The sequence below is a fragment of the Elephantulus edwardii genome, unplaced genomic scaffold (assembly GCF_000299155.1).
Source record: "Elephantulus edwardii isolate Elephantulus edwardi_28Jun2011 unplaced genomic scaffold, EleEdw1.0 scaffold00063, whole genome shotgun sequence".
Lineage (NCBI taxonomy): Eukaryota > Metazoa > Chordata > Mammalia > Macroscelidea > Macroscelididae > Elephantulus > Elephantulus edwardii.
Window position 1 is genome coordinate 8,303,101 of NW_006399813.1, and position 22,291 is coordinate 8,325,391.

General features: G+C 45.6%; 1 protein-coding gene across 1 annotated transcript in view; it reads left to right on the forward strand.

Annotated features, from left to right (window-relative positions):
• Positions 1–22,291, forward strand: part of LOC102853038 — a 180,318-nt gene that overhangs the window by 136,969 nt on the left and 21,058 nt on the right. The gene's annotated exons all lie outside the window — the stretch shown is intronic.

A 22,291-nucleotide genomic window follows, 5' to 3' on the forward strand; every position in this document is an offset into this window, starting at 1 on the left:
CACAACAGCCCAGGCAGAACTGTGGCGTCTCCTTAACTCTCTATGTGCCTACTGCTAGGGGTACTAGATTTTTTTTTTTTTTAATTAAAAAACTTGTACGCAGTAGGTGCTTAACACAGCTTAACTAAGAAGAATTTCCTCTTCCCAGCTGCCTCTCACAAACACCGGTGGCTGAGACACAAGATGCAAACAAGGGGAAGCCCAGTGCCACAGGCCGACTCTCTGACTGCCAAGCAGATTCCCCAGGTCGAGAGTCTGGCTTCTGCTGCCAGAGAGCCTGGGCCCAGGCTGCAACTCCATGACCACTGCAACCAGAGATCAGCGTCTACCCGGGATGAACGCAGGGGCCACAAACAGAGACCAAGGCTCCCACCGCAGTCAGTCACTGCCCACAAACAAAATGGCCGCCAGCCAGTGGTCGGCCTGAGCACAGCTGTCTTCCACGGTGGCTGTCCGCCTTTTCTCCACATTCCGCCTCACATTTTCCTCCCCTGGGGCTTCAGGTCTCTGCTCCCAGGGCTCAGGAACATGCTTGTCCTTGGTGAGAAGAGCAAATAAAAGCGCATGGCCTACTTCCAGCAGCCTCGATGCTTCTCACTTTAAGATTAAAATAATGAAAACACACACACATACACACACACACACACACACACACACACACACACACACACACAGGCTGGAGAGTGCGGGGTAATTAAGTGCATAGGAGCTCTGGCACAAGGACTCACACAGCACAGGGCTGCGGTTACCTGGCAACCTACGAAAGGTGTGTCAGAGTGAGTAGGACGCAAATAGACAAGCGCCAGCGCTGGAACAGCCGGGGCTGGACCCCGGGAAGGTCACAACGTGCTGCCGTGGTTCCTCGTGTAGAAGGGAAGGGGGCGGCGAACAGACAGGACACTTCTGCCCACACAGCTCGTGACACCCAGCTGCATGTCTCCCTACAGCATCTTAAGTCAGCCTGCCAGCTCCATGCTGTCCCTTCCCTAGTCCATTATGACATCTCTATTTGTACTTTCCCTGAAACTCTGGCTCCCGTCCTCCCCTTGCTCTGAAATCTGGTCCTCTAGTACCGGAGGCATTTCCCCAGCATTCAAGCCCCTCAGCATCTACTCTTCACTGTTTGGTTTTCACTGTGCCTACCTGCTTTCTTTCATGCCCCTTCCATTCGCCTCCCTCCAACACATCCCACAAGTGGTGTCAGCCTCCCTCTTTCCTTCCACCCAAATCCTGAGGCCACTTATCTTTCAGCAATGAATGCTCAGTACCAGGCACTGGGCTCGGCACTAAGGCTACTGAAATACATAATGAAATATACAGTAAAGTTTTGATGAAACACTGTAATCGATTCCTTTAATGAACTATAATTAATGTTGTAAAACAAAGTGTCTAAATATTTAAATTAAAACCCAAAATAATTTATAAACTTTCACTCTAATAAAAAAATTTTTTCAGTCAAATAAACAAGGGCATATATCCTGTCCACAGCAAGTTTCTGATAAAACAAGCCCACAATTAACAACCTTCTAGTGAATAATACAAGAATAAACACATAGCACTGGCTGAGGGTGGTACAAACAGCTGATAAGCTCAGCTGCTAACCGAAAAGGCTGGTGGTTGGAATGTACCTGGAAGTGCCTCAAAAGAAAGGCCTGAATTGGACAATTAAAACAGACATTCGGATGGCGGGGAAGAAGAACAAACTGGGGAGGAGGGTGGAGAGAATGGTGCAGCAATGAAGGAGTGAAAGCCCAGAATCCCTGTGAATGTTCATTGAAACTAATAAAATTTAATAATTAAAAAAAAAAAAAAAGAAAGAAAGAAAGGCCTGGCAACCTCCTTCTGGAAAGTCAGTCCGTGAAAAATCTACTGAGCACAGCTCTACGCGGGCACACATGGGGGTCACCAAGAGGTGATTCCAATTTGACAGCAACTGATTTTTACAAGACAGAAACTATTTTATTTAAGCAGTAGTTAGGGCGCCTTATATGATGCATAAATATTTTCAATATCCTTACAAGCTAGGTAGGTTTAACTGTTGTTGACTCGATTCCCCCAAGGAAATTAAAAGATACCAGAAGCAAAGTAAAACGTGCCCTTAATGAGGGACAAACCTCCTCAGACACTGATCAAGATGCTGGTATGGGCTCTGAGGTCCAGTCACCTCTCTCTCAGCGGCAGCCATTGTTGAGTTCTGACTCAACAGTGGCACTCCACTGGGTCTCCAAGCTGGTAGTCACAACAGGACGAGAGACTACTCATCTTTCTCCCCCTAAGCTCCTGGTGAGCTTGAACTGTCAGAAATGTGTGGCCTTGGGATTAGCAGCTCAACTCTCTGTGGACCAGGCCACTAACGCTCCCAGCACCATCATGGACAGAACCAACTCTGAGAAAGACTGTGTCCACAACACCCTTTCTTCTCTCATTCCCAGAGACGTGAGTACTGATCATCACAGAACTGAGTGCTTCTGAAAACCGAAGCTTGGAAGGGAGAGATAAACCATCACCCAAGGATGCCCGCCCTCATTCCAGGAAGCAACAGCCAGCCATAATAGCACAAAGTGATGGGAAACTCAAATTCACAGGAAATTCATGCAACTTGTACATTTCCTACATGATGGAGATGGGAGGACTTAACCCAAGATCTCAGCAACTCCAGGTCCTTCCTCTCACACAACCCGGGGAGGGGATCTTCAGGGTGTCACAAATGTCCTACCTTCATGGCAGTCAAGGCCCAGCCCCTTGGCTGCCCTGTGCTTGTGTCTAACTTCACCAAAGTATAGTAGGAACTGGGGAAAGGTCTGTGACGCATCACAGGTGAGCATGGGGCATTAGGCTACAGCCATCAGACAGGTTATCTCCGTACAGTGCTGTTCCCTCCTGCCCACTGGGCATGGAGCCTTAGAGGCAGAAAAGCAACAGGGCTGGAGATGGGGGGTGAGGACGGGAGGAATTTGCTGCCCCTTTTAGTCCCACCTTGGTGGTCACTGCTACCCCTTCACTTCTCTTCAACAAATGGGAAAATCTTTACTCTGGAATCGTTGAGCTCCACTCAGGCCACAGCGTCCACAGGCTGCTGCTGCTGCAGCTGCACCAGATTAAGGGTCACCTCTGATCAAGCACAGGAATTCTTCTTCAGACTCTGTGGAAACCTTTCTGAAACACTGGCTGGACAGTAAGTTCCTTGAAGACAGGGATTTCTATCTACTTTGTAAATGGCTGAATCCCCAGAGCGTAGAATATGGCAAGAAATATAATCGGCACTCCATAAATATTTGCTGCATGCATGTATAATTATCCTCATTTCACAGTGAAGAACAGTTAAGTACATGTCAAAAATACAAACAGAATGTTCCTTGAGGTGAGGATGGGGAGACTGCAGATCCTTACCTCGGAAACAACAGCAGATAAAACCAAGTGCTAAAAAGAGCATCATGGTAGTAGAGTAGGAAGTCAATGAAAATGAAGGAAACCCTGCAGAAGAACGACGGACCCAAAAAGCTGCAACAATGGACTCAAACACATCAACAGTCATGAAGACGTGGCAGGAGCTGGCAGGGCTTCATTCTGTAATACATACATAAGGTCACCACGCTCTTCTTGTTGCTCTTGTGTACCAGAATCAGAACCATCTCATAGCTAACGCCTTGGCATGTTTTCAGAAACTGTAAATCGCATGGAAGGAGACTGTCCATCCTTCTCCCACACAGCAGCTGGTGGATTTGAACTGTGTATTTCTGCACTGGCAGTGCAATTCCTTACCACTAAGTCATGTTGTTGTTGTTGTTGTTATGTGCCATCGAGTGGCCTTGTGACTCAGTGCGACCCTATGTACAACAGCCCTGAAACCTGCTCTATCCTGTCCTAACTTTACTGGCTCTGACAAACCTACCCTCATTACCACAGTCACTGAATTAATCCATCTCATCAATGGTCTTCCTCTCTCTCTCTCTCTCTCTCTCTCTCTCTGTCCCATCATCCTTCCAAGCATGATGTCCCTCTCTAAGGACTGTTCCCTCCTTGCAACATGCCCAAAGTATTTCAGATGAAGCCTTAGAATCCTTGTCTCCAAGGAGCAGCCTAGTTTCAGCCTCTCCTGGTCGAACCTGTTTGTTCTCCTAGCAGTCCATGGTATATTCAACACTCTTCTCCAGCACCACAGCTCAAAAGCATCAATTCTCTATCACCCCTAGTCATTGTCCAGCTCTCTGACACACAGCAAGCATCTGCGAAGACTATGGCCTGGATCAAGTGCATCTTAGTGTCTTTTTTCCTAAATAGAAGCCACCATGAGTCAAAGTTAATTCAATGGTGATCATCAATAATAACTTAGGGCTTCCCCATTATCAAAACACACTATACTTCGCATGAGAATGTGACACAGGCCTGACACACAAGAGGGCACATGTTAATTCTACTATAAAAACTCTTTAGTTAGGGTTTATTAAGCATTAGGCAGTGAAGGATACAAAGGCATGGCTCATTTTTCAAAGAACTTGGTCATGGATCTAACTGTGTCACCCAAATGTATGTGCCACCTTGGCTGGACCATGATTCCCAGTGGTTTGAGTTACATAATATTTGTGATCATCTTCCGTGAGGGGATCTGATGCCATCAACTAATCAACTGTGAGTGGATTAGCGTGAGACTCAAGGTCACAGCTCGATACAACCTAAATGGAGCTTCTAGGAGAAGCTGCCGGAATCACTATTCATCTTACAAGCTAAAAAAAGAGAAGGAAGGAAGGAGAGGATGGGGACTTGTTACAATCAAGAAGGAAGAGCCAGGAGCATCCTTTGCCCAGGGTGCCTGCCCTCAGGACCTCCTTGGCCCAGGGTAAGAGGGGTGCCAGGGCACACAGAGATGTCCACAGCACACCAGGTCCACAATGAAAGGAGACAAGCACCAAGATCCTAAACAGAACCATCTGTCTTCCTCTAGCACTATTGTTGTCGTTGCTGTGTACTGTAGAAATGGAATTGCCCATCCTTCTCTTGTAGAGCAGCTGGTGGCCTCGAACCCCATGCTGTTGGGAGAATAGTGCAGTTTCTTATCACTAGGCCACCAGAGCTCCCCTCCCCTAGCACTGGGGCTCTCAATTCAGACTTGCAGCTTCCTAAACTATGAGAGAATACATTTCTGTCACACATCTACGGTCTTTCTGTGATAGCTGTGCATGTGCGCGTTCTCTCTCCTCCCCTCTTACTCTCTTGTTGGAACCAGCAGAGACAGGGCCTTTGGTTTAGCTGCACTCCCTACAGACCAGGCCACCAGAGCTCCCCACAGCAGCACTAAATAACTAAACCTACTTCAACTACCAGTTTGAAAACATGATTGATCAATTTCTCTCTTACACACAACATATACACATACCATCACAATAACTGATCATCATCCAGTCAGAACCTGCTCACAGCTGACCCTCCAGTGGGTTTCGGACGTGGTAAATCACATGGGAGGAGACTGCCCATCTTTCTCCCTCTGAGCAGCTGTGGATCCAAAAAACCACGTGCCTTTGGGTTAGCAGCACATGTGAAAATATGTTTCTCAACACAATTTATACAAATATAATGTGTATATCAGTATATATGTAAACTTCTAAAACAATAGTAACCAGTATAGGGGTGTACAACCACTTAAAGAGTTTGTAAATGTCCTATATTTAATAGGCTCCTGAGCAGGGCAGGAATCACTGGAGGCACCGTGGCTTCTTCAAGGAGGCAGAAGCTGCCTGCTGAGGGCTCCAAGGAGTCTAAAGTCTCCAATGAGGAAAGAAGAAGCAGAGACAGAACAAGAGCCAGACAGGAAGGAAGTGAGAAAAGGCTCGAAGCTCAGGAAGCAGTTGTAGAGAAGTCTGACAGGCCTAAGGATTTTTGGTTTTTACTGGTTTGATATTCTGGACTTCTGGGTAATATTTTGTTTGAAGAAACTGTTACACCATAATTATGAAGGACAGTGTGAAATGCAATGTATACAAACTTTGTAAGCAAACCAATTTAAAAAAAAAATAGGTTTTGTGGTTGGTTTTTTTAAAAAAACAACAAAAAAACCCCCCAACTCAACAAAAACAACCCACTACTCAAATTGAAACTCATTTCCCCACCATTTTCTAGTAGGAAACTGGCGTTGCCACGATCTCAGTTAGCTATAACCAAGCACAGAACTGGGGATGGACCCCAGGTCTGCTGGCTCCCCAGACACCAAGAAAGTTCACTTGATGTAGTGGGCAGGGACAGAAAAGGCAGGCTGAGGTAGAGACTGAGTGAGCTGGGCCTCAGTGTGCTGACCAGTATAACGAGGGGTCCTGCGGGTCCCTCTCCACAATACCTGTCTACACCTGGACCTTCCTGTGGCGTCCCCTCCTGTAGGAAAGGCTTCAGAGCTTTGTTCTGCTGTAAGTCGTGAGCTGAAGCACGTTGGTCTGTCGTAGTTTTTGCTTTTGGCCTGCTTAGCTTGTTTCGACACAGGGCAAGCCAGTCCTCCCGGCAATGTGGGTGATACACAGGGCAGCTGCACCCGCCCTGCAGGGACAGCCAGCTCCAACAGGCTCAAACCAGGTCTAGCAGCTGACCTCCTGCTCCGGCCTCCCCTGGCGCCTACGTGTCCCACTGGGGCCACTTTCCCTTAACAGTACAGACTGTGGAGTCAGACTTCTTCAAATCCCGCCTCTGCCTCTTAAATAAGCTGTGTGATCTCAGGGAAGATACAAAACCCCTCTGTGAACCTGCTTCCTCATCGGTCAAATTCGATAATTATCTCAGGTGTTTGAGAGATAAATACATAACAGAGAAAGCTAAATTAGTTGAGTGTCTACTGTGTTCTGGAGTCCCTGGGAAGTACAAACATTTAAGTGCTCAATTACTAGACAAAAGGATGGGTGGTTTGAACTCACCAGGAGCTGCCTCAGAAGATAGGCCTGAAGACTCCCTTCTTCAGGGGTCATGACCTTGAAAGCTTTGAAAAACTGTGTTCTGTGTACTACCTTGCTTCCCATGTATTTGCTCATTTAAATCCCAGAAACTGTGGGATAACTGTCCTATTTGATAGATGAGGAAATCGATTCACAGAGAAGTAGAGTATCTTTCCTGAGAACATACAGTTAGCCAGAGGCAGCATTTCATCTGGGCTGGCTACCTGCGATGGGGCTACAGGTATTGGCGGTGCCAGAGACTCAGGTAAAGTTGGTAGGAATCTAAACTTCCCTTTCAGCACCTCCGGGCCAGAGACGGTACGGTGATGGTTTCAGGCTCCATCAGGAAATCTCACGTACTTAGAACCAGGTAAGGTCTCTGGCCACATAATGTCCAGCCTATCTCCCTCTGGCTCTCACATGTGGGGAAGGGGGCTTCTGACTGGCTCCCTGCATTATGTATTCATGTTCCACAAGCACAGATCCTTTATTTATACCTTAGGATGCTCTGAGCATTTTCCTTAAGCAGCTTTCGGGCATTCCAGATTTGGAGGAATTAGCTGAATATTTTATTTAAAGGTAATTTCTGAACATGTCCTTGAGTTCTGGAGCCAACATCACAGTCTTCCTCAGAGGGGATATGTATGGGAGTACAGACTCAAGAAAGCACTCTCACAGCTCAGAGATGAGGATGAAGGCAGATCAGCTCTCCACTCTAGCCCAGAATCTCCCCAGGCTCTAAAGAAATAGCAGTCTTTAAAATATAGGTACATTTCGAACACCCCAAGCTCAACTCTTACTCTCAGAAGATTATCTTGGCATCTACGACCGGGCCCATCTCTCAGCAGTAGCTGGATGAACACCGCCTGAATGGAACACGATGTCTGATTCAAGCAGCACCTGGTTCAGAAATAGCCACACTCATATTTAAGCTAGGTGTGTCTGTCACATGTAACTATTTCTCTTCAACTACCAGTATCTAGGCTAGAAAATTCTACTATAATCACAGGGCAATGGTTGTCTGGTGTCCAGTAATTACAAACATGACTGCTACATCACTCAACAAAACCAATAACGTCCACTTTCTTGATGACTCAAGTTCTGCAATGGTGACTATCTACTAACAGGAGGAAATATCAGAATTGCCCATCATATTCCTTCTTCCCCCACCTATCCTCTGTCTCATCAATCTAGTCACCGCACACCCTACTCTTTCTGAGGTGCCCATTCCTCTCCTCTGACGAGTGCAATCTCTAACATAGTTCAAGTTCATGACTTTGAGGAAGCCTCAGAATGACTTGGGCTGTACAAATCTCGTCTCTGCTGCTGCTTCACCTGGTGCTGGACCCAGCATCTCAGGGTGTAGCGCTCAACAGCTCAGGCTCCCAGGTGTGCCTCCCCTGACCTTGTGTTCTGACCTGTCCCACCACATTACAGAAGTTTCTTCCCGAGATCAGCAGTGACGCCAAATGGTGCTGAGGTCAGTCTTGGCTCTACCACTATTTGCCAAGTGTCCCTTCCCCAGGCCTCATCCTTACTGGATCGAATGCAGTTCCTCCTGTTTATAGATTCAAGGTGGTGTCCTGGGCCTATCTGCTCTTCCATGGCCCTGTTTCCACCTGTGCTCACTCTAAGCTCTGCTCCTATCACTCAAATTCTACTCCCTGTTTCCCTAGATGTACTTTCACACCACAGGTTTTCTCTCTCATTTCTGAAGGTGACTTGGGCACCGTTGTTAGCTTTGGCTCTCCTGCTCGACAGTCCATGTGTATGAATACACCATTGTCACTTGGGGTTCCCTGTAATAGCCACAGTTCACGTAATAATTCATTCTCAAGGGCCTGCGAAGGCCAGGATCTAGTCTGGTAACTTGTAAGTAAACCAGAGAAGAAGTCCTTGCCCTCTGTCACATTTTAAAACAAACCAAATCTCCTGCCTCCGAGTCGAGTCTGGCTCACAGCTGAACAGAACAGATCCGCTTGCTGGCGCTGTGATTCTTGAGGTGACTGCTCATCTTTCTCCTACGGAATGGCTGGAGGATTCAAGCTGCTGGCATTCCAGGTGACAGTCTAGCATATAACAAATCTCACCGTCAGGGCTCTTTTTTGTTCCTTTATGTTGTCGCAAGAATGAAAGCAATTCTAACTTCACGGGAAGTGCATTCTGGGGTCAAGATGACAAGTCATCATGCAAGCAGCGAGCTCCTCCCAATTCTCCGGCACCGGGATGGACTCTCATTCTCCAAGCATGTGCCGGGGTCACATGACTCGACTTCTTCCCCTTATCCAAGTAATCGTCCTCTTTCCTCTTTAAGTCTGTTCATCCCAGACCTCTTTATGATAGAAAACAAGGAATGGGGGACACTTTGCAGTGTCTGCTCCCAAAGCTGGCTCGACCACTTGGTGAATAAACTCTCGCACTTGAGCTTTCCTTTCCTCATCTGCTCAATGAAGAGTCTGACTAGCTCTTTACGAAGCTGCCTTCTGGCTCTGCAGCACAGGATGAGCTGGGTTCATGCTGACCAGCATAGCCCCCGAGGTGCAGGTACACTGAGCAGTCCAGGATGGCAGGCTTTACCAAGGAGGGAACCTGGCCTGGCGATAATTCCCTCCAAGTGCTCCTTGGCCCTCTCTCCAGGCAGCCTGAACTTTTACTGCTGGCAACCTTGTGACTCTGGATTACCCGACCTTGAGTCAAACCAGCCGTGCACTGTAGCTGCCGAGACCTCTCCTGACCTGCCTGCCTGGAACCAGGGCAGCCGTGGCTGTTGACTTCAGACCCTGTTCTGCAGCCATAAACTGGCCTGTATAACCAGGATGCTGCTGGCCTGCCTGTAATCTCTCTGGGCCATCACCATGGCTCCAAGTGAACCATCTACTGGGTCCTGGTCTCGGCAGTGTCCTCTGAGTTCACCCCATCTGTTGGGAAGGGTTCACTACACATTCTTCTAAACGAATCATTGACTTCTCAAGTATTCATGACAATGTCCATCCACTCTATGTCATGCTCCAGATGGGAAATGAAACACAAGTCGTTTTCCGCACTAGCATAACCCATTGCCAGGGGATCCAATTCTATAACAAACTCAGTCCTGACTCATAGTGACTCTGTAGGTCAGAAAGGAATGGCCCCACAGGGTTTCAAAGACTTCACGGAAGCAGCCTGACCCATCTCTCTCTTGTGAAGCAGCTGGGAGGTTCAAACCACCAAACTTCCAGTTAGTAGCTGAGAATTTTAACTACTGTGCCACAAGGGTCCCTCAACCAACTCACCACTGCCAAATGCTTTCACTCACTATTTACTGAACATATACTGTTTGTCAGGCTCTATTCCAGATGCCGTAATAAGAGTTTGAAGAAAAGTAACTTTTTCTAGAATATGATGGTTATAAGCATGAGATCTAAAGCCAGAAACGCAACTGTGTGACCTTGGGCAATACAAAACCAATCTGAGCCTCATTTGAAATCAGGTAATATGTTCTCTAGTACTTAACTGATAAGCTTGTCTAAGGGAAAAACGAGACAGCCCTATAAAATGCTGACAACAGCTTGCAGGTATACAGGGAGCACTTGGAAATGAATGATACTTATTTCTTTGTGGGCCCAAATGTACTAGCACCTAAGTAACTAAATGTAGCAACCTCAAGAGTCTCTGTCCCACAACAAGTAATAAATGTTGGGAGAGGATGTGGCAAGATAGGAACTCATACATTGTTGGTGGGACTGTAAAATGGTACAACCACTTTGGAAGACAGTTTGGCACTTCCTCAAAAAAGCTGAACAGAGAAATTCAATATGATGCAGCTATTCCATTGCTTGGAATATACCCCAAGAAAATGTGATCTGAGGCTCAAATGGAAACTTGTACACCAATGTTTATAGCAGTGTTATTTACCATCACAAGAACATGGGAACAGCCCAGATGTCCAACCACAAATGAATGGACAGAGAAGCTGTGGTGCATTCATACGGTGGAATACTACACAGCATGTAGGAGTAATCATTTCGTAAATTACTACCTAACTTGGGAGGAACTGGAGAGCATCATGCTGAGTGAACTAACTCAGTCCCACAAGGACAAATACTGTGTAAAACCATTATTGTAGAATGAATATGAGTATCCAAAGGAGGACAAGGGTGGAAATAGAGGGGTGAGGATGAGTGGATAGGTTGGGTGTTAATCATAGGGTTGCACAATTCGATGGGTAGGTAGGGTGAAGGAAATGGAAAGGATCCTTTGTGAAAAAGAATGCATTCAAACTTTGTAAATAAATCAGAATTTTAAAAAAAAACATGAATATTTAATTCGATAAATATTTATGAAAAAGAGTCCTTGTCCCGCCTCACAGAATCAGTGTCCCAACAGTGCCTTTGTAGATGAGTACTGTTAGAATATTATCAACTTTAATACAGCTAACAAAGATGTAAAGAAAGCAGTGCATGTATTATACATGGTCTTAATGCTCTTGTGTGGGTTTACCTTGCAGATTAACATTAAAGATACAAATAGAAAGGGTACTGAGCAAGTATTTGCAATACTTAGAACCAACAATATATAGAGGATTCCTATAAACTAACAGGGAAAAGGAAGGCAGCATAACAGTAAAAATGAGAAATAGTCTGAACAGGCATTTCACAAAAGCAAGCCAATATGGTGAAAACCCACATTCAGACCACAGTATTATACTAGCACTGATCACAGCATTATACTCAGAATGAATGGACTGCAAACGGAAGAGAAAAATCTAATGGCCAGAGGTGGTGCAATCAAAGCGTTCACAGTTTTCTGGTGGACATACAATTGACAAAACTGCTTAGGCACTGTCAACTGGGATCCAGTAATACTACTCACAAGTATACACCCAACAGGATCATCAATGCATAACAATATATACACATCAACAGGTCACTGGGTGGTACAAATGGTTTGCACTTGACTATTAACTTGAAAGTGAGTTCTGGTGGCCTAGGGGTAAGAAGCTGAGCTGTTAACTCTGAGGCACAGGGTTCGAATCCACCAGTCACTCCTCCAGATAAAGACTGGCAACCTCCTCTCAACTGCTTTAATAGCCTCTGAAAACCTACTGGGGGGAGGGGGTCAGCTATGAGCCGGATATACAACTACTACTGTTATTAACCTAAAAAAGGGGGCTCTGGTGGGACAGGAGTTAAGGCACTCTGCTGCTAACTGAGGGCTGACAGATCAAACCCACTAATCTGTAAGAGAAAGAAGAAACAGTCTACTTCCATAAAGATTTATAGCCTTGGAAACCCTTGGTACAGTCTATCCGGTCCTGTAGGGCTGCTATGACTCAATAACTGACTCAACGGCAACAGGTTTGGTTTGGGAGGAACCTAAAAGGTTGTCATTTCAAACCTAACCAGGTGCCATGAAAGAAAGGCCTGGGGATCTGCTTCTGTAAAGATGAGAGACAAGAAAATCCCAGGCAGCAGTTCTTCTTTGCAGCTCACAGGGTTTCACTAGCTGGTTAAGTTTGGCCTTTTTGGCTTTTTTATATATACTTTCACTCACCAAAGCACAGGTATTAGCATTTATAGGACAAACTATTTGTAACAACAAAATCTGTAAGTAATTCAAATGGCAATAGGAAAATGGATAAATTGTGGTCAACTAATAAAATGAATTCTAATATTGCATGAGAATGGCACATACAACACAGATGAATCTCAAACACAGAATGCTAGTATGGAAGACACTAGACACAACATAATACACGATACGACTTCAATTGTATAAAGATGAAAACCAGGCAGAATCTGTCTATGATTTTGGGATTAAAACAGTGGTTAGCTTTGGACTGGTGGTTAATGACTGGAAAGAAATGGCAGGCATCTTCTTAGGGACCTGGTAACATTTATTTTCTTTACCTGGGTTCTGGTTCTATCTCCTTTGGGACTAAACTCTTTTACGATATAGATATATAGGTCATTGTGTGCTGTCAAGTCAGAACTGACCCAAACTGACTCTCCAACGGGTTTTCAGAGGCAGTTTAATCACACAGGAGGAGACAACCCATTTTTATCCTGCGGAGCAGTTGGAGGATTTGAATTGTGCCTTTGGAATTGCAGTGCAGCTTCTTACCACTAGGTAAGGAAAAAATTTTAAAACCAAAGAAAATGGGCATTTATCCAAATAGACTGTTAGCTCAATAACAATTTAAGTGCCTACCTTCTCTGTTCACACACACACACACAAAAAAAAAATCTAAAAGGATACAAACACATTTAAGTTCCCTATTACATTTTACCATAGCAGTATATCTCCATGAAACTTCAATACCATAAAAACTAGTCACATCTTTTCAAAACTCCACGGAGATCTAGTGGTACAGAGGATTAATCATCTAGCTGCTAAATTAAAGGTTGGCAGTTTGAATCCATCCGCTGCTCCACAGGAGAAAGATGAAGCTGCCTTTCTTTGAAGATTTACAAGTTTGGAAACCTGTGGTACATGAAATTACTTATTACAGGTTTTCGAGCTATGGTCTTTGCTCCTCTCACCATATGGCTGGGTTATTATTGTGTGATGCCATCGAGTCCGTTCTAAGTCAAAGCAACGATTGTATTTATCATTCCATACACTAGAGAATGAAACTCTGCCCAATTCTGTGCCATCCTCAAAAGTTCTACTGTGCTTACGTCTGCTCTTCTAGCAACTGTGTCAATCTATCTTGTTGAGGCTTTTCCTCTCTTGTACTGACCCTGGACTTTTCCAACATGTCTTTTTCCAAGGCCTGGCTCCTTCTGATAACATTCCCAAAGTGTGTAAGCTTAAACATGGAATAATATAACAAATCTGAGGGATGGCCTGCTAAATAAGGTAAATGGCATTTTCCAGGTGGAACCATGCAAATGAGCTACAAAGTACACTAATGTGGAGACTGGTCATTTCTGACATCCCAGCAGGTTTAAACATGCCATCCCTGAGGCAGAAAACAGGGGAACCGGAAGAGCCAGAGAGCACAACACATCTTCTGGGTCCAAGATCCCTGTGTGAAATTTCCTCAAACCAAGAGAGAAAACTACAACACAGCAGAGATGGGGAGACGCATGAAATCAGAAAATAACGGCAAAGAGACAACTTGGAACTCCCAGCTCAGAGAGCAAGAAAAGAGAATGTCTTTAGGGCAAGAGGCTTACTGGAGGGATGCCTGTAGGCATTTGTGAGGGAGCTGGGTACGCCATAGAAGAGAGCTGAGCTCTTTGGGACCCAGGCTACTGACAGTTGTTACTAGCACTTAAAAAATGGTAGAGCTAAAAGAGCTTTGCAATACCTGCCTGAGCAGGGAAGAGGCCAAAACTGAGAGGCTGAGGCCAGAGGGGCCTGCCTTTGGGTGCAGTTTAAAAGATGCTATATTGACAAAAACCTGTATCTTCTTTGGTCTTGAACCTGAATTGTTAACTTGTTCCTTGCCTAATGGTCTAGTGGTAAGGGGCTGTGCTGCCAATCCAAAGGCACACAGTTTGAACCCACCAGCAGCGCCAAGAGACACAGGCAATCTCCTCTCCTGTAATTTACAGCCTCTGAAAACCAGATGGAGTGTCAGTTACAAATCGATCCCAACTCGATGGCACACAAGACACTTTCCTAGTAAACCTCATAATCTTGAGTATTGTCTGTGAGCTCTGAGTGACCATGGCAACACATTTTCAAACCCAGCAGAGAAACGGTAAAAGCTATGAGAAAGCTGGTGGCAGAACAGTAAAAAGGATCTGAAGTATAAGAGGGAGCACATTTTGATGGCGATTCCTCCTCCTTATGAAATGAGTTGAGATCAGACACCACCGGCCCCCAACAATCAGTGTTTTCATGTTATCATGTAAAACCCAGTGAGTCAGAATTGTCTTGATGGCAGTGGGTTTAGTTTTTTGTTTAAAAACTCCAAATAACTTTGTCAATATTTATGTTCTATGAGAACAAATCTATACATATACTCAGTTTTAGAGATGTCTGTTGAAATGTGAGGTAATTTCTATGGCAAACAAGTGAAATTTTTAATTGCGATAGGGCAGGGGTCAGGAGTGAAGAGAATAAAAATTAAAATGTCTGAGGAGAGGACAGAGTTCCAAATTAGCAATCCAAGTCTTACCTTTCTTCCAGGGCACTGAGGGATGAGGCCTGGGAGCTAGGAAGCCCAAGAAGAAGCCAGGAATTCAAAGACAAATCCAAGATGGTGCTACGTTACAAGGTAGCTAAAGTGCAAAGGCAAAACTATCCATAATGTTGGTAGATGACTGGAAAGTACCAGGAGGTCAGAAGCGAATCTGCACTTCCTGACCCATGACAGGAAACAGTGGCTGGGTGTGGGCAACCTTGGTACATAAGGAAGTGACTTCAGCTGATCATGGAATAATAGGATGTAGCCTTGGGTGTGTTCTGACCTGTGGTAGAGATGAGTAAGCTGGTGGTTCTTTCTCTGCTGGGTGTGACTTTCTAAATAGACACATGCTGATTTATCAAACCTTGCAAATATTTACCATCATCAAACAGGACTTCTGAGCCTTTCGGTTTCAACAGCCCTCATGGCTAACTAAAACAGCAACCTCTGGTGGCCTAGTCTGTTATGTGGTCTGCTAACCAAAAAGGTCACCAGTTTGAATCCAACAGCTGCTCAAGAGTGAAAGGTGGGCAGTCTCCTCCCCTAAAGATTTACAGCCTCAGAAATGAGAGGGTCGACTCAATGGTGAACTTTACCTCAGTATTTTTTATTTTTTAAATAAAATTTAAATTAATTTTTTTCTTTTATACTGGTTTACTTAAAAGTTCATGTACATTGTTTTTCACATCTTACCTCAGTCTTTTATAAGAGTGAACTGAAACTCTTAGAACAGTCAAGGACCTACTGTTTAATTCTTTCCTCAGTAATTTCCACAAACACAGTGAGATAGGAAAGAGCTATGATAGATCAGGAGTCCAGCATAAGCTGCTAAGCAGAAGTTTGGCAGTTCAAACCTATCCAGCAGCTCCATGAGATGTTATAATCTCCCACTGGGATCACAGACTAGAAAACTCTTCTCTCCTCTGTTACACAGGATCACTATGACTCATAACTGACCATCACAAACAGAGACCAAACACAAACTCACAGCCGCCGAGTCAGAATGGACGCACAGCTGACCTGCCAGCAGGTTTTCTCTGGCTGTAAATTGCATGGCATGAAACTGCCTACGTTTCTCTAGAAGAGCTTCCGGATTTGAACCCTCAGAGGTGCTGCCTTTGGGTGAGCAGGGCAGACTTTGCCCCCAGAGCTCCCTAACAGAGAGACAGGAAACGGAAAAAAGAAATAACCTTAAAGTCATCTGTCAAATGTTATTGACTCTTGTAAGTAGAATTAAAAGGAGTCTTGACCGGAGAGCTGTTGACTAAACATTCACTGCTGACTAAAGGGCCAATGATTCCAATGCACAGGACACACTATTGGTAAAAGACATGGCAGTGTACTTTCATAAAGATGCGTCCACCTTGGAAACCCCATGGGGCTACTCTGTCCTGCAGGGTCGGTCTGAGTTGATACGAACTCAACCTCGGTGGGTTTGGGTTTGGATTTTCAAATAGAATTATATTCCTGTTTGGAATGGGCGAATCAGAAAATATATCTGTCTCCCTCCCCACTTGCCACTGAGTCACCTGCGACTCACAGTGACCGAAGCCTGCCCTGTCCTGAGCCAGCCTCACTGACACCAACACTTCTACCGTTGTTACCCCAGTCACTGAATCACCTCCATCTCATCCAGGGTCTTCCTTCCTCTCCTGTGCTGTCCCTCCACTCTTCTGAGCATGATGTCCTTTTCCAAGAATGGGTCCCTCCTGGCCACGTGCACAAAGTGCCCTCCCCACTGGACACATGGAAACCAAAGGAGTGTGCTGAAAGAAAATTAACACAATGATGTGAACTGGGGGGCAATGATGCCAAGTGCACCCCACGAGAGCAACTGCTAGGCTGTCTGGGCTTACCCTGCAGAGTCAGCCTGCCAACTCGTCCACTATCACTCCCATCACCTCTTCCTAGTCCACATTATAAAGTTCTGATCATGTTTTTACTCTGACATCTCAACTTAAGAGTCTTTCAAAGCTTTCCTGAAATTAAAAGTCATAGTATTCGTGTCTACATGAAGTCACACTCCTTCACAATCTAGAACAATCTAAAGTCCTTATTTAGAAGACAGTTCACCTCCTCCTCCTGGCTTTAAATCAGTTTTGCCAACTTCAAGGAGAGCGCTGCTGGCACATGAGAAGCACACGTCAGGTGATGGAGGTATCTGGCAAGAGGATGGGGCTTTCATCTGGGAAGCAACATCATGTCCTCCAGGGCAGTGAGTGTTTCCTGCCTTCAGAGAACGTCAGCAGGCAGCAGAAGATATTTCTGCAGGGCAGAGCAAAGTCTGGCTGGCAGTCGGGAAGAACAAAAACAGCTCCAGGTCAGACTCCTAATATTCAATGATGTTTGCCTGGAATGGTTTCCCTTTTACGTCACTGCAAAGATACCCACAGCTAATATGCCAAGATCATAGCTTATTTACATGCACCAGAAGCACAGTGATCCCAAACCCTCCGATAAGGCCTACTTGGACTACACATAGGCTCAAAAAACGGTATTCTATTGAAAATATGCCCTTTGGGATTTAAAGAATTCCCTAAGAGTAATCATTATAGACACAGATATTTCACTGACAGGGTTTGCTGTGAATGCTGAGGAGAAGAGGCAGCAGAAATGGACCGGAGAAGACAACAGCTAAACAGCTCCTGGTTTCAAATCATACCAGCGGCAGCTGCAGAGAGCCACATGCAACGGCATGCTGATGCCATTTCTATAAAACTCTTTCCTGACTCAGGGTTGGGAGGTCCATGAATGGTACAAATGCTCTGTTCTCAACTACAAACCAAAGGGTTGGCAATATGAAACCACCCAACGGTGTCTCAGAGGAAACATCTGGCAACATACTTCTGTAAAGTCTACAGACAAGAAAACTCTATGTTCTCCTACTCTGTAACATGTGGGGTCACCATGAGTTAAGAGTCGGAACAATGGATTTTACCAGTGTGTCAACCTCAGCTCAACACGACACTTTAGAATGCAAATTCTTGGCGGGGGGAGGTGTCTGTTATGTACACTGTAAAATGTTCAGCTGTATCTTTGGCCTCTACTCTATGTCAGTGGCCCCTTCTCTTCTCCAGCTGGGAACAACCAAAAATGTCTCCACATTCTGACCAATGTCCCCTGGAAGGTGAGGCTGCCTCCAGTTGAGAACCATGGCTTTGTAACCTATGTGGACAAGATTTCAGCCTTCCACCATTAGTGTAAATACCTACTTTGGAAGGAGCTGAGAAAATTTAGCTTAGTCATGATCAACATGGGCATAAAGGAAAGAGGAAACAGTTTCCTCAAAGCAAATGGGAAAAGCAGGAGGCCCCCGGTATGCAAAGATATTTTTACTGGCTGACTATCTATCTACTCTCAATTCTTCCCGGATACACTCCACATCAGATAACTGAGCAACCAAAAAGAAATCCTCAACTTTCAAAGAATCTCACTGACCACCCACAGCCTCTTCATCATATATTGTGTTAAGTGTTGGGTATACAAATGTCTTTGGTTCAGTTTCTGGAAAGTTGGAATATATATCTCAGTCCTTCAAAACCTTGCTCAAAGAAAATCACAACTCTTTCTTCTCCATTCACCAACTTTGACCAAAAGGTATCCTAAAGATGTGAGATGCCTTCAGAGAAAAATCTACCAAAGGTAGAGTTAAAAAATAAAAATAAAAGTCAAAGCAAGTGTTATCCCTCCAGAGCCTTGGGCATCAAGGGTGGTCACCCTGCCAAAAGTATGAGAGAATGTGCAGGCTACAGCAAGGTACTGATTTGAGAATTCTACAGATGCATGCGGGTGGGATGGGCGATCCAACACCCAGGCCAGCACCACCAGTGGGGGTGAAGCCAAGACTCGAGGTGCAGAACCCCTGGAGCAACCAGACACTCAGGTCCTTTGGGACAAGCTGAAAAGCTACCAGGCTTTAGAAAATGAAAAATGAGGATCCATAAGCGACTCATTGACTTGCACAGTCCTTCTGAGATTGTGAAGCAGATCTGCTCCATCAGCCTGAAGTAGAGGTTGAAGTCACCATTGCAGACGCCTAAATCAACTATTTTTAATAAACTGACCATCTGTTGGTAAAAAAAGAAAAGAAAGAAAAAGAAAATGAAAGAGCCTGTCTAACCACAGACTTGCCCAAGCACAGGCGATGCTAACTGCGTTGCTGACTATAAATCTAGTCCACTTGGGGCCGGGTTTGGCTTACAATAAGCCGGCCCCTCACCAGCTACAGTTTTGCTAAATTTAGTGCTGTTCCAAGCCACCCAAACGACGCTGCTCTTCGTGTCCGTTTCAAGTTCAGCTGGGGACAGTCGGCAAGGAGTGAGACTTGTCAAGGAGGGATCTGCCCTCATGTGACCCTCTCCCTTCCTGATGAAGTCAGGGGCCCCGGGGAACAGAAGGCGTGAGAAACCAGAGTCTGGGTGCCTCCAAGGTTCTGAGAGCAGTCTTTGCTCCCCAAGGCAGCATCAAGAGGGAGAAGGTGGCAGTAACTCCAGGGAGAACACCCTTCCCCTGGGCAGCCCGCCGAGACTTCACTCTTTGAATGTCACAGAAATGAGGAGGAGAGTCCTACACCACTGACAAAGAGGCTGGAGTTGGGGTGGTGGGTGGTACAAAGAGGCATCCGGGGGACAGGTCTGGAGGAAGAAGCCTCTGCAATGATTTTGCTAACCTTAGGATGAAGATTTGAATTCAATCAAGGATTCAGAAGCAATGAAACAGAGAGGTTAAGATAATAGTTGCCCAGAATTTCAAATTCTCATGGAATCCAGACTTTTTGGAGCCACAGAGGCTGGAGAAACCCCTAAAATTGTGGATTTGAGTTAATCTTTAAACCCTGAACCAAAAAATATCCTGATGCCTTCTTTAAACCAAAGTTTAACTTGACTAGTAAAAAAAATAAAAAATAAAAAATAATGTCTTAAGCACTGTGGTCCTTTTGTGTGTGTGTGTGTGTGTGGTGTGTGTATGTACCGTCAAATCAGATCTAACTGGTACAGGAGGAGAGTGTCCCTCCTTCTCCAGCAGAGCATCTGGTAGATTCGAGCACCGTGGTCTTCTAAGCATTACCTGTATGGGGTCAAACTGACAATAAACTACTCAGAAGATCAGACAGGGGGCTCGGAGAGAAGCAAGTTCCTGTTAAAAAAGGAGGGTGAAAATGTTTGCACAAGCAGAAGAAAGTAGTAAACATCAGAGAATTATATGTGGAGAAACTGTTGGATTTGAGTTTATTTCACAGTGAATATTTGCAACAAAAAATAAACTAGAAAAGAATGGGGGAGGGGAGGAAAGGCAGTGATTCTCCAACTTGTCTGCATATCGAGGTCACCCAGGAGGCTTCAAAAACTACTGGTGACTGTGTCCTCACCCCAGAGTTTATGACTGAATTTGTCTGTGGTGGGTGATTTGGACACAGGGGCATTTAAAGAATCCTCAGGTGACTTGAATGTCCACACGATTCTGAGTTAAGAAGACAGACTTCTTCCTGCGTTCAGCCGTCAGACCTGTGGGGAGAGGAGGGCTCCAGGCCCAAACACTCCACCAAGTATGTGCCCCTGGGCAAACTCTTTCACTCACTGTCCTCAACTGTGCAATGCTCAGAACACTATGTAACACTGATCTCGGGGTTCTTCTGAGGACTGAATGAGACAACCCATGAAAAGGACAGAGAACAGCAGTCTGTAGTTCAGTGCTCAATGAAAATTAAGAATCATCAAAACTGCTGCTCTAACGATAAAAAGAATGGGGAGAGAGGGCAGGAATCCAAGGTCTGGATTCATGCTGCCCAAGGAACAGAGCTTCTAGGCCTGAAACTTGGACTTTGTGAGAACGGAGAGAAGAGGGATGAGGTGCACCAGTGATGTGACTTCTGAAGGGGACCACTCACCCACTCTGTCTCTGTTATCCTCATCCCTTCAATCCTCCATATCCTCCTTTCTTCTCCTCTTTTTACATTTTTTCACCATTCAGGCCTCAGTTCTGATTGCTCCTGTGTTGACTACCTTAGGTCTCCAACATTTACTTTTACTTCGAAGCTTTATCATTTGCTACCCTAAGTGGCTAGCAGCTCAATAATGATCCATGGAAGAGGTGAACACCCTGACACGCACTTATCTTGTCTCTCCTACCATGAATAACCTGGGAGGAGGTATCCAGGCTTCACACTCAGTGCCCCTCCTGCATCCAGAACAGTGCGGGGAACTCCACCACCATCAGGTGGAGTTCTAACTCAGGATTCCAAGTCACGGGGGGCCCCACAGCAGGGGGACTGCTCCTCCACAGTGGCTCCAAAGCTGGAAGTCTTCCCGGAAGCAGACTGCCTCAGCTTTCTCTCTCAGATCTGGTGGTGAATTTGAACCATGGACCTTTCGATTAGCAGCCAAATGCTCTTAAGAAGTATTAATGGAGTGAAAATATATATTGATGAGCTAACTGCACAGCAGAAAGGAAGCAGGCACAGTCCCAGGGGAAGCAAGAGTCAACACAAAGGCTCAAGGTATTGTGTGCCCCCCACATTATCAACATGGGGACATACCATCAACCCATTTCATCACCAGGGAGAGGCCCCACCACCCATTCCCAGGACATATCCGTACAAGCGCCCACAGTAAAAGGAATATGAAGGATATCATTCAACGCCCCCCAAATCCCTGCTGTCCCCGACCTCACAAATGAGTCCACTCCTCTCGCCGCTCCTGCTCCGAAGCCCAAACTCAACATAGCTAAGTAAAGCCCAGCTCCGTCCACATGGGAGTCCAGAGCAGCTGGTCACCAACAGGCTGTAAGCCTCTTACAGATTAAAGGTCCTAACTTAAACCTCTATTTGAGGTAAGGCAAGTGGGTCAACGCGTGGTAGGCTGGCCCGCACAGCTGATGGGAGGCAAGGAAACTGTGATCTAAGGAATACTCCACTCCCTTAGGAAAGAGCCGAAGTCAGGGTGACCATGGATTTCAGTGGAGTCACTGAGGTGGCAGCCAGCTCATTCCACTCTACCAGGAACCTGCCGCTGATCACGTGAACTCTAACTTCTCTCTACTCAATGAACCTGAGAAACAGAACAACGGGGCAAAGTCAAGAGCTGGGCTAGCTTCCTCTCTCCGCCCTTGCAAAAAGGAAGGAGGAGATGTGCTGCTGGATCAAAATGAAAAGAAATGTTCAAAAAACCAAGGAAATTGCTAACAAAGGTGGGAATCACAAGAGAAAAGCAGCAGGGGACTTGCTTGAGCAGCTGCATGTGAAGGATCACACCCTGGGTGGTGG